This window comes from Bombus terrestris, chromosome 16 (genome assembly GCF_910591885.1).
Source record: "Bombus terrestris chromosome 16, iyBomTerr1.2, whole genome shotgun sequence".
Taxonomy (NCBI): Eukaryota; Metazoa; Arthropoda; class Insecta; order Hymenoptera; family Apidae; genus Bombus; species Bombus terrestris.
This window is the reverse complement of record NC_063284.1, coordinates 1,494,696-1,507,744: the sequence shown is the minus strand read 5'-3', so window position 1 is coordinate 1,507,744 and position 13,049 is coordinate 1,494,696. Positions and strand designations below refer to the sequence as shown.

The 13,049-nt window shown below is 36.3% G+C and overlaps 1 protein-coding gene across 5 annotated transcripts in view; it reads left to right on the top strand.

Moving 5' to 3' along the window:
* Positions 1–13,049, top strand: part of LOC100648035 (cAMP-specific 3',5'-cyclic phosphodiesterase) — a 359,695-nt gene that overhangs the window by 169,291 nt on the left and 177,355 nt on the right. The window lies entirely within an intron of this gene.

Here is a 13,049-nt window from a genome sequence, read left to right as displayed (position 1 = left end):
AAATTATTGCGTTCGTGTTAGGGATACTAATACGAAGCCAAGAAAATTTCAGATCGTTATTTCTGCGCCTCTGTTTGTGTTTTTGTCGTGTGACGAGTTGGTTTTATTATGTTTGTCACGTACGAGATCGTATTATGTTTTGACTGAAAAATTGTCTTAAATCACAAAGAATCGACAAATCTTCGATGTTTCCTTGCATACTTTGATACGCTGTAATTATTATTTTTTAATCGCAACAGCATTGACAACTGTTATTATTTGATCTATTCGTCTTGAATTTATCGTGGAACAGTAAGAATACGTCACATGAGATAATATTCTCCGGATATCCTAAAGCGTAGCTGATAGTGTTACAGAAATTCTGAAGAGACCACAGAATTCCAAAGTAGAAAAGCGTTAATTTAGGACGCAGGGAACCGGAAGTTTGTGAAGCGGGAAACCGCATGTTTCTCAAGTAGCAAGTCCCTTGAATAAGAATTCGTACGGTTTGGTCTCGACGTTGTATTTTGTGTGAACAAATTAAGATTAAATTTTGATGAATTTAATTACGAGAGTTTGCTCGAAAGTCTTGTACTCTGTAAAATTGATTTGCAGATTCCTATCGCACGAACGTCGGTAACGCGATTTCCAGTCCCGTTGGTTGGTAAATTTTGACTCGGACGGCGGTGCCACCTTCGGCTGTGTTTCGAAAGCTGCCTGGACTTTACGAAACTCGTAGATCAATATCACGCTTGATAATCCGCCATCTTTCTGAAATTCCATCCTCTACTTCCTCAAAACCAAGCCAAAAATCTCTGAAAACTGTCCGATCTCACGTATCACGTCACTCGACGTTCTTCTCCAATTTAAAGAAATATCGTCGAATTTCGAAGGAAGAATGATCCAAACGCGATATCCTTTTGCATTTTTCACAGACCATGCGCTCTTTGCTTTTACACTTTTGATAATAGAAGTTCGTCGTATTTAACTACAGACGATTCTAAATAATTCTACGTAAACCGAGAACTATATTTATAGGTAGAAAGAAAAATCATGTGAGCGTAACTATGAATAAGTTAACCGAGTAATTATAGATTTCTGCAGATGCAGCGAAACCAGCACTGTAATTATAGACAAACTAGGAATCATAATTGTACCGTTAAATAAACCAGCAATTACATAACTACGGCTAGAAATAAACTTCAATTCGCTACAAGTATCTATAGGCATACTGGGAATTTTAGTTACATAGATTTCTCTACATATATGCCAATATGTATACTATGTGTGCTAAAACCAGTTCTGTAATTATCGATAAACTAGAATCTATAATTCTACCAATAAATGAAGCCGAAACTGCAAACTACGTAACTGCGATTGCGAATAAACTTCAAATAAGTACAAATGACTTTAGACATATTGGAAATTTTAGCTGTCTGTATAATCAAAACAGATGTCATTATAGAAACTATAAATAAACTAAAAGCTACGACTGTAATTACAAATAAGTGAAATAACTATACAATAGTTAGTATAGCTGTGCTGAGAGGTATAACTGTGATAAGTTTGAAATTTAAATTATAACAAATTACAACAGTTAACTGTGGCTAATCTAAAAACCATATTGGTGACTTTTGAAACCATTTTGAAAATACAAATTCCAAAAGTTACAATAAAATAAATTGTCAATAATTTCCGATTAACTTGTAGTAAATTTCCAATTAACAGAAGTTAAATGAGACGCGTAGAATTGTACAGGTATCGCTCAGGAATTTATAGTTATCAATTGCTTGGAATAAATGTAATGGCCCTCGTAAGTGGAATGAGCGCGTATCTGGTCAGACGCAGCATATATTACTCAATGCTCCACTTTTAAACTTTCCATCCAATTATCTTCAGCTCACGTTTCCATTAAAAAATATACCGTTTACAAAGCTGCTTGCTTGAAAATTCCAACGTTCATTTTTCTTTAACTCTGCAATCGGACTTGTCTCGATTTAATTCCCCCGCAGATTTCTCTTTCGGATTTAACGATCCTGTGAATTATCGAAATATGAGAAATTTATCATTAAGCTTCGCATCGTTCTCGCTTTTCTTTATCGCATTTGTAGAACAATTTCTAAAGCTTTGCAGCTGAAAATTTCATATGAAATTGGATATTGTTGATTTTTCTTTTTGCCGCGATACAATGAAATTCCGTACGTAACTTCGAATAATCCGAAATCCTCGTGATTTCGTTCTCTTCTTTTCTCAACTAGCAATTATTAGCTTTTTCTTTCTTATTTTCTTAATACTTTAAGATTAATTAGGTTACAAAACATTGTTCTTTTTCGCTTTTTCTCGTTTTCGTCGTTTTTAAATATTTCCTAAATACTTTGTTAATATTTGAATATTTAACGTTGGTCGTCTATTTATTATATTATAAATAGAATTAAACATTATAGAATCAAATGTTAACCTTGAAATGAACCGAAACTTTTCGATGGGTTCGTATTTTATAAAATTTTATAAAATTTTATACAACGAAATGTAAGATAGATCAAATAGAATTAAATATCATAATTCACGCCGTGTTCATCCGGTGATCCAATAATACTAATTAAAAGTTTCAGTTAATCATTCCACGTTCGGTTTCACAAAATTTCGATTATTGAATATAATGGAATATTATTTAATTAACTGGCCGATATTTCAAGAGTAAAACAATTTAGAAATGCAAGCGTTGTATAGTTGAGACATAATCATTCTCCTATCTCATTCGCGCTTCTATTTAACTAAAATATCTGCAATGCTTCAGTCTGTTGTAAGCTACGCCGAGAATGCCAGCCTCTAAAACGCTATCTCGCGCACGACGCAAATTTAAAGCTCGAATTAATGGCACCGTGTGACCCTTTATTAAATCTTCGTCGTTGTAAACGCCACGCGAACGTACCACCAACAAATCCATTTGTACATTGCAAATAGCTTTGTTTGATTTTTAAATCTGTTTTCCGATACAATTTCCCTTTGGGGGAACAAAAAGATTTCATACTTGACGATTAAATCATCTGAAATCTTTCCAGGAGAAACGAAATTCTCTTCTCTTTTCACGATGAAAGAGGAGAACGAGTTAATTTTTCTACAACATAAAATTCTTTTATCTTCTCAAAAGTAATATAACGTTACCTCATTATAAGGATGATGATTAATTGTTCGTGGAAAAATGCTACCACTTCCTGATATCTTCAATTATACTTTTTCGTTCTCCCTACGCGATGATGAAGTTTTATTAAAGTCTATAGGAAACACCGGTAACGTATTACTCATGACAGTTAATGGGCTGCAGGCTATTCAATTTTTCATCAGCCGCGTAAATGGCGGAGGAGTTGGAACGGCTTCGTACAGTTGATGAAAGTTTCTAGTGTGAGGCGTTGTTTCCAATTTTTCTCGATATCCACGTGCAGACTATTTAAAAGTCAATTGATCGGCTCGACTTTTCAAGAACCTCGTCTTGCGTGTCACAGATAATAATGTTCGAGGTTCGTTCACAAACCAACCAATTTCGGTATTTAGATTAGTTTCAATCCCTCGCGTGACTCGGAATTTTCCCACGATTTACAGGAAATTACCGTCGTTCGATCACAAGATGGAAAATAGATTTCGTTAAATGAAAATAAAAATTTGAAAGGAAAATATCCCTTTCTCTCCATTTATATCTCGTCGAAATACGTTTTACCAAGATAAAATTGATTCTACGTTTCTCTTGCAACGGAGACTTTTGAGTTTAAGTAGAACGTATCCGTATCTGATCGGACGCAGAATATCGTTTAAATCACGGCAAGTGGAAGAAATCGCAACGAGTGCAACGGAAACGGAAATAACAGAGTCGTAACAAACTGAATATACGACAAATGATGAACCAGTTCCAAACTTTCGTTTCGATATTGTGTTGACTTTAAAGGCCAACCAGGCTGATCTGAATTTCCTTTTTCGCTTTTCACGGTTTCTGCCCGCGCCATCTAACCGACTAGTTGAAACAACAGTGGCGTATTACCAATCTGAGTCAGCCAATATTTACATGGTGCGCAGCATCCATTGTCAGTCCGAATACTTTCCGCACTTTCGATATTTGCGCAACTCATACTCGCGAGGCCTCGAATTCTTCGCTCGCGTATACAGTAGAAACAGAATATCCTTTGAAATTCTATTCGCTTGCATCTACGTGTTTATCGAACGCAAATAACAGATATATTATTGCCATGACGGAGCATATTGCGAATCAATGAGTTTTTAACGGAGAGTAAGAAGTTAATCGACGAACGACGAACAGTAGTCGATCGAGATAGGCAATGGTGAGAAATGTGATAACTGTGAATGGGAAAAACTTAATTTCACCGACTTATTTAATCGTACAATTTGACTAGATTAAATTTACATTCGTTGAATTTTTGTAATTTATTGGTATAGAATTGGATATAAAACGATGTCTTCTGTTTTCGAAATTTTGCTTTACGTCTAGATTTTATTAAAAATTATTCTAATTTCTAGAAAAGACAGGTAACTAAATTTGTAGAAAATTGTCTTTTATCAGGGTATTTAGAAGAGAATCGTTCTTTTGCTGATATGAGAAAGTTTATTAAAGTCACTATCACAGATTCAAGATATATTTATATAATGGTAACAGGATATTAAAAGAATAATGGTATACCGGATCCATTAAAGATTTCTGTAACGTTTCAAATAGATTTATTGCGAAAGTTTTCAATTCCTTGGGACAGTATCCCCTTATTTCTTGAAAGAAAAATCCTTTTACGTTCTTTCACTGTCAACTGTATTTTCCTTTTCTGCGTAAGGATAAGGCTTTATCGAATATACTGTCAAAAATAAGAAATATATTCAATCAGCTGTGTGTACCAGTAATGCAACAAAATTATGAAGCATTATTAAATATAATAAAACAGAAATTAACATTTGTTGGAATATTTAAGAAAAACTTTTTGCGAGTTTCTTCAATACCCGTTGGTAACTTCCATTGGGACGTTGGATCAATTTTATATTGAAAAAATTTTCGTTCATAAAGTTCTAAAAGGAACTTTCAAGAATCTTCGAAGATTCTTTCACAACTTTTGAAAATCTTTTGAAGATTCTCTAAAGGTTTCAAGAATCTTTTATAAGAGAAAAATCTAAGAAATGTTACGGAAAATTGCAGACATCTGTTCTCTGACTATATCCAACTCCAAGTATCAATGTTTAATTTTATTCCTTACAAATTTTATCAAAATGTATTTTACAAACTTCCACGGTAATCTTTTCAATCTTTTCTCTGCAAACGAAGACTTTTGTATTTAAGCAGAATATACCTGTATCTGGCCAGGCTCTCAAAAGTTCCAATTATTTTCGCATTTTAATGAGCCAGTTCGTCGAATCGACCTACAATAATTAAAATCCTTTATATTCCACCATCTATCGAAAGCTTAACGCAGTCAAACAATCCCACGTGACCTAACCTGAATATAACCTCAACCTAACCTGAACATAACCTCAACCTAACCTGAACATAACTTCAACCTAACCTGAACATAACCCCAACCTAACCTGAACATAATTTCAACCTAACCTGAACATAACTTCAACCTAACCTGAACATAACCCCAACCTAACCTGAACATAATTTCAACCTAACCTGAACATAACTTCAACCTAACCTGAACATAACTTCAACCTAACCTGAACATAACTTCGACCTAAGCTGAACATAACCTCGACCTAACCTGAACATAATCTCAATCTAACCTAGTTACACGAAGGAAATTTTTAATTTCCTACACGTTCCATTGAATCAGTTCACGGTTGCTAAATTTCACCTTATTTCACAGTTTCACTCGATATTAGTGCGACTGTGCGGAAATTTGCCGATGAACTTTCAGCGAACGTCGCTCGGTATTCTCGTTTGATTAGGATTTGCCATTCGAATTTTCGAAGAGGCATCCCTTTTACCCCTTTCATTCACGACCTTAATTACATATCAGCAGGCTAATTGATTTATCGATTAGCCTACGCTCGTCTGGGAAAGTTACAGACACGTTTCAATGCTTCCGGGTAAATCCAGTTTGTTGTTGTTATCGGTAACCAATGAGTTAACGTTCCAGGCTATTTTCCTCCGATATCGCTTTACTTCCTACAGTTTCGTATTATCCCATTTTTGGCAATTTGAATAACTTTTATTTCATTTTTTATTGGAAATGTATAAGCGTAGAGAAAATGTAGAAATTGTTAGGTTTCGATATGTCGAAAATCGTTCCTCTATTTTTATTAGACCGATCGTGGTTATTTTTTCTGATAGAAAGATTTTCATTTCATTTTTATTGGAATTGTATCAATGTCCGCCTATTTTTTTTTACTGAAAATATAAAAGAAAATGCAGTAACACATGGATCTTTGTTCAGATTTTAGTGAAAATGTATAAACGCAAAAAAATATAGAAATTCGTATATTTTTGCATCGAGACAACTTTTCTTCATTTTTATTAGACACTCCTTCATTTGTTTCCGGTTTCTAGAAGAATATTTAATTTCTTTCGTTTTATTACTACGCAGAGTGGTCGTATATAATAAAATTGCATTTGTAAAAGTTCTTTTACAATTTTCGGTACCTAGAGAAGCATCGTCCAATTTTCATTTCCACGAAATCGTACATTCGTCGATGTACCTGCGTTCAAATTTTCTACTCATCGTATATTTTCATTATTTCAGGTGTTGCTACTGTGTCTTGTTTGAATTATGCTTTTGGTATTTCTCATTACTTTAATTTCTCGCAAGTTTTAATATCCGTTATGGAAACCAGATGTAATTTTTTAATTTTGATAAAATTCGTTATAAATGCATATTCCCTTCATTCACTTACTGCCTTGTAAAATGGTTAATTAAATGAACCTGCGTATTAAACTTTTCATCGGTGCACTATGCAACCTTCCATCAACATGTAAACTAATTGCTTTGAACGTGCGACTGAATATATTTCTCGAGCAGTATCATCCTTTACCACAGAATAATCTCGTTTTTGTCTTTGACGTTACTGTATATTCCGTTCTATTAACTTAATTAACGAAATCTAATTCAATTACTAAATTTGACTAATATGTACATCGATATCGAGGATAATGATACTATTATTATCATTATTATTATTATTATTATATTAGTAGAAGTTTCTCAAATATACCAATAAATATTTTTTATTATTACTCGACTATAGTTAGGAAGGTCGTTTTGAATATTTTTGACCAGATTTGGTAGTTCAACAAAACCTGTTTAATTTTTATTCGACGTTTAATGGAACTTCATTTCCGTCTCCTTTCTCTCTTTCGATTCTTTAATTAGCCGTGGAAGCTAATTGGAGCAACATTATCCAATTTCTTCTTCTTTCTGGGAATATCGATATAAATTTGCAGAATATTTGCGAAAAGCACACCGTCTCCTCCAAATAAAATTCGTATTTTCATGAACATTGCCAAGTGGATGATAAATTGGTTCCTAAACAGATATAATGATCTCTTTAATTGATCACGATGGAATTGTATTTGTATTCAGAATCAATCGGTGAGGACAGAGAAAATTAAAATGAGAAATTAATCGTCGAACTCTATGGACAAAAATCAAACGGAAGGACCTCCGATAAGGCGCAATGAAAATTCGAATTGGCGTTATCCGAATTGGCATCTCTTTGATAAAAAACGGAAAGGCGAAGAGTTATCTGACAAATTAATCCTCGCCTCGCCCTGTTAGAATGAGTTGAGATTTTCCGCGATGACGTGTTTCACGTAGATAACGCTCGATCGCGCGTGCAGAAACTGGCGTGTCAAGGATCTCTATAAATAATGCCGGTATCGTACGAATTCGTGAAGACGATATATTTTTATTCGATACGTATTCGATTGAACGCAACGTGATTGCATTTCCTTATATTTACCTACGGTATACACTTCCGCTCTAAAAATTGTTCGATGATTATCATGTTTGCTCTGAAGCTTGAAAAAATTATATTATTCGACTCGATACGCTGCGTGAAGAATTTAAAAAGCATAAGGAATTAATACATCGTCGGTTACATTAAACAATTTTTTGACCTAACGTCGTGCTTGTAACGATGTTGTCGACGCAGAGCAGTTCATCGGTCTATTTTAGAATTAAAAAAAGTTGCAAAATCGTTGGAGAATACTTTGCCAGAGAGACAGGGAAGCCAGACAGAGAGCAACCAGGTTTGCGTTAGCGATCCAGAATTATCAATTTTCCACGCGTCCGCGCTCATAACAATCTACCTCCGTGATAAAGCCATCAACAGTCGCTTATCTATCGCGGAGGCCAACAAACAAGTTGTCTAAGCTAGTCACATACAGTCCCCTGGCGATTAGAACGGTCGAACAGTTCCAAAGATAAACGTCGTTTCACCAACCGACTCTCCTCGAGGGCAGAATTAACTCGAATCGAGTTTACGTGACAAACATAACCTCAAACTTAACGGCGAAATGATTCCTTCGTTCTTTTTCTATCTTCGGAGCTTCTACACCAGAGCTAGATCTAGACTAGATCTAGCTCTTTGTCAAACTGGGTCGCACGTTCGACGATTTTGGTTAAAACGTCTTTACGTTGCTTATCGTTGGCTAAATATAGCGTAGATAATGATGTTACTATAGTGGCTCCATCTACAATTGCCATTAGGTAGAGTTACGTCATATGCACTTTCTGCAATTGTCCTCTCTATCGTTGCTGTCATTCCTGTCATTTCTTATTCTGCGCAGATAAGAAACAGATTAGTTGGACCCGGTTTGACGCAGAATATGAAGTCGTTGTTGTTGTTGTACGATGTTTGATAGACTTGTGCAATAAAGCATCACGTATATTCTGTCTGGAAGTTCTTTCCGACGTGGGTTGCGACGTTGAAGCTAACGCGACTAAGCATCACTTGTATCGTCGCTGTTGATAGCGCAAGTAGGTAGCAAGGAGGAGCACAGAATGAGAAGATCAGTCTGGCATATCCGCAGCATAATTTCGTTCGAGTCTTCTGTCAGATACGTGTGAGGTGGTTTGTATAATGTCAGAATTTAGGCTGTTAAGACAGCGCGTAAAGTGTGTAATATGAGAGACTAGATATAGTGTCCTGCGTTATTAGGGTACCTGTGAAAGCCACTGAGAATATGAAGCAGCGATATGATCTCATTTAGATATGGCGACCAATGTAATCAAATGCGACCCAATCAGACTCTCGTTCCTTTGCCTAGTTAGCTTTTTATCTCGGTACAGTACAATCTATACAATCTGTTCTAATCTGAAGATTAGAACCCACTCGTGCTCTGCATCAACTTTCCAAGAAGTCTACGGAAGACTCGTAGCGGCACTCGACAGCAAAACTTTCCAACGGCTTCTGTCCCGTGGCTTGCCTGGACGACGGCAGCGCTGTGGTCGGCGTAATTGGTTACGAAAGCTCCAGATCCAGGTTCGAATCCCGACACTCATAGTCCTATTTTTGATGATTCCTAAATGAGAAGAAGGGAGCCGTCCGGATGGTTGGAAGAAAATCCCCTAACCCGGATGAAGACAAAAATCTTATACACCAGCTGTACCTATCACGACCGACCCATCCACCTCAGACTAAAAGGGAAATTGAATTGGGTCTTCCCTCTTCTTTGATCTGCCCTCTACCACACTGGTCTTATTATACAGATACGATCGTTTTGTTAGTTCATAGTTAGTCTTTAGGTTGGTTTATCGCCGGTCTTTGTCGGTTTAAGAATTTAGGAATAGGGACATTGGAAGCATCCAAATAGCGTTCTCATAATCCTGGATATACACGGAATAATGGTGGCAACTGATTGTGATTTTGATGGATGACAGTTCGGTTTGGAACACAACCAACGATACTTCGTAATAACTTGGATGAGACCACTCGATGTCTATTTGAGTCCGATCATTCTCTGTCGGTTCGATTACCGTGCTGATGTCATAAATTCAAATGTGGCCCACTTGACGTCAGTATTCACTCAAAATCATCCAACAGATATCCAATTCAAATTTATCACGGTAAAATCATTGCCTATAAGAGCCAGGTTTCGATATGATTAATAGGTGCAATCGCTTTGAAACGAATAGTTATAGGAGTTTCGTGAGAAGAACCGTCGGAATTGTAGTCGGATAGAACATCTCAGCATTTGCATTTTTCCAGCGCGTAATGAAAATTCTTTTCCGAAGGGTGTTAAGGGTTAAGGAAATTCGTAGCGATGAACAGCTTTGAGAATTTTTTGGTAAATCGACAGTTAACTGTAAAGTCGATTGGAATTTATTTGAATTAATCTTCGATTTGAAAATTGTTTTAATTACACGTCGACTCGAAAATTATTTCACAGATTTGGGTGTACGATTCGGCTAGTAATATTACTGGATTCGTGGCTTTCGTTGGATGTTCCAAACGATAAGAAGCTTCGTTAGCATCGGTAGTTAATTACAAGACAGAGATATTTGATAAATTTACAGACAGATATTTCATGGATTGAAAATTAATGGACGTGGAAGTGTAAAGTTTCGACGATAATATTATTGTAATTACGAGTTTAATGTGAAGTTTTCAAATGAACCGAGTACTCGAAAGCATAATGATGGATAATTGGGAAAGGAGAATTTCTGGTAAATTGAGAGAAAGGTGTCGCACGGATTCGAAATTAATGGATCTGAAGGCAAAGTTCCGCAAATACGGCTATTAGTATTCTGGTTTTATACTATATCGCAACTTCTCTGATAAATGGAGCAATACGAAGCTTATCAGCAGCGATGGATAAGTATGCGAGGAAAAGTTTTCGAAAGACAGGCGTAACATGGATTCCGATTTAACAGATCCAATCGCAAGCAAATAAAATTATTTTTTCGCTCAGCAAGTAGAATCATTGGGATCGTGGCTTTGCTTTCGATTAAAAGTCCTACCATAGATGAAATTTTTAATGATCTGTGCACAAATGTAAAAGACGTTCAAGTTGCTAACAAATAACCACGAAGCTCTGGATTATTAACATTGGGATTATCGAGTTTATGGTTAATTCTGTGACAAACAAAGTGCTAAGAAGCTTATGGCTATCGCTAAATAATATTTCCCGGTACTAGTGATAATTCTGTGACCCAGTTCGCAATAAGAGGTTAAAAAGCAGCAAACGCGAATGGTTTGGAAAATCACAAGATTACCAGACATTACAAAACAGAAGTCGGACGCTCTGACAACACGTTTCTCAGATTATGACTTTATGGTTTAATGAATAATTCATACGAATGACTGCAGTGAGCAACCTATTAGGAGGATGTTTAGGAGGATGGATGTAAAAGTTGAGAGTAAATATCCTTGAGATAATAGCTGTGTATTTCGCGTATTAATAATTTATTAGCAACCTTGCTTATGCTCCTTCGCAAAAATAAATAAATTCGCTAGAGTAATTTGAATGTTCTTCGAAACAACGTTATACGTACTGCGATATAAAATAGTCCGATGTGAAACACAGAGAAAATTACTGTTATCGAGAAATTTCCTCAATTTCAAATATCTGAAAATTGCCACAAAGTTGGCAAGCTCGATCGAAAATTTTGAAAATAATACCGAAGCACTCGCAGTGGCTCGTGGTTGTTTGAAAGCGAACATTTTACATCATGATCGTCACCACTAGAAAGTCATCGGTTTTCAGTTACGAAAGAAGGCAAAGAATTAAAATTCACGAATCGAGAAAATGCGAAAATGCGCGATACGAAAGTCGGTGCATTTACACGATCTTTGTATTAATCGAACAATTGCTCCGAATCTGACAATCGAAGTTAAAGAAGGCGGGTTTTCATCGATGTCGCGCTGGGAAATGTGGAAAATATTGGAGGACCGTAAAGTGGCGCGCGTTGAAAGCCAGACAGCTGAAAATAATATCCGATTACACGGACGTAAATGAAAAATCGAATGGCGTGCATGCGAGTAAATCTGTTTTTCGTGAAGCGTATGAAATATTCAAGGGAATCAAGTTAGCGCGCGTAAAACTACGCCGTAGAACGGCGAATAGATGAAACGAGATTAAAACCGAAGTTCAAACATTATTTGCCAATGCGAACTTTGAATTTAACGCATTTTTGGCCGATTAATTAAATCAAATTAACGAAATGTCGATCTCCTGTATAACGCGCTATCGATCACACGACACTAAAAATAAATTTGAGATCGAAGTACGGTAAATAATATTGCGAAACGTACTGAAACCGCGGAATTCCAACTCGGTTGTTTGAAATGGCGAAATTAAAAGTTACGAAACTCTACCGGTATAAAACTTAAAAAGTTAGAAACTTCTTCAATGATCAAACCAAGCGAGCACGAAGCTCCAATTTAATTACTCGAAAAGACACAGAATCAAAAGCTATCGAGATGTTGCAATCTAAAAATTAACGGCTGTAAAATTCTTCCACCGGGTTTGAACGAGTCACGGAGTTGCAATCTGAAAATCAGAAATGGCGGAAATTTTCAATTTCATATTGCCGTTCCATTTCTGAAAGCAACGGAGATCCGAAAATCAAAGGACTGCGTTAGCCCGTAGGCGAATGAACGAACGCGCAGAAGGAGAAGCTGGGGGGATTGTTATACACGGTCGTACGAAAATATTGCGAGATACGGTAAATATTTGCTTTCTAGTCGGATACAAGGTAGACAGGTGGATTCGCGTAAAGTGCAGTCGCATTTTGGAAGCAAGCCATCCACCGCATCTTTAACTTGGGCCGACTAAGCCGTCCCCCGGCGGCATAGCGGAATCACAAAGTCGAAAGTATCGAGATATATATAATTTTCTGTGCTACACTATATTAGCCGCGTAATAGCGACACACGTATGCGAATATGAGCGTGTGGAAGTACGTGTGTCTCGAAAAACAGACGAATGTAACTGTTTCGTTGGCAGTTTGATACGGGAAATGGCGATGCTGAGACGCATGCAAATGTACATCGACGAAGATCCTGGCAATCGTTTATTAAATAAATCTATGACTATTTTAATATAAATTCTAAGCGTAACCTCAGCGTTCCTTTACTTTT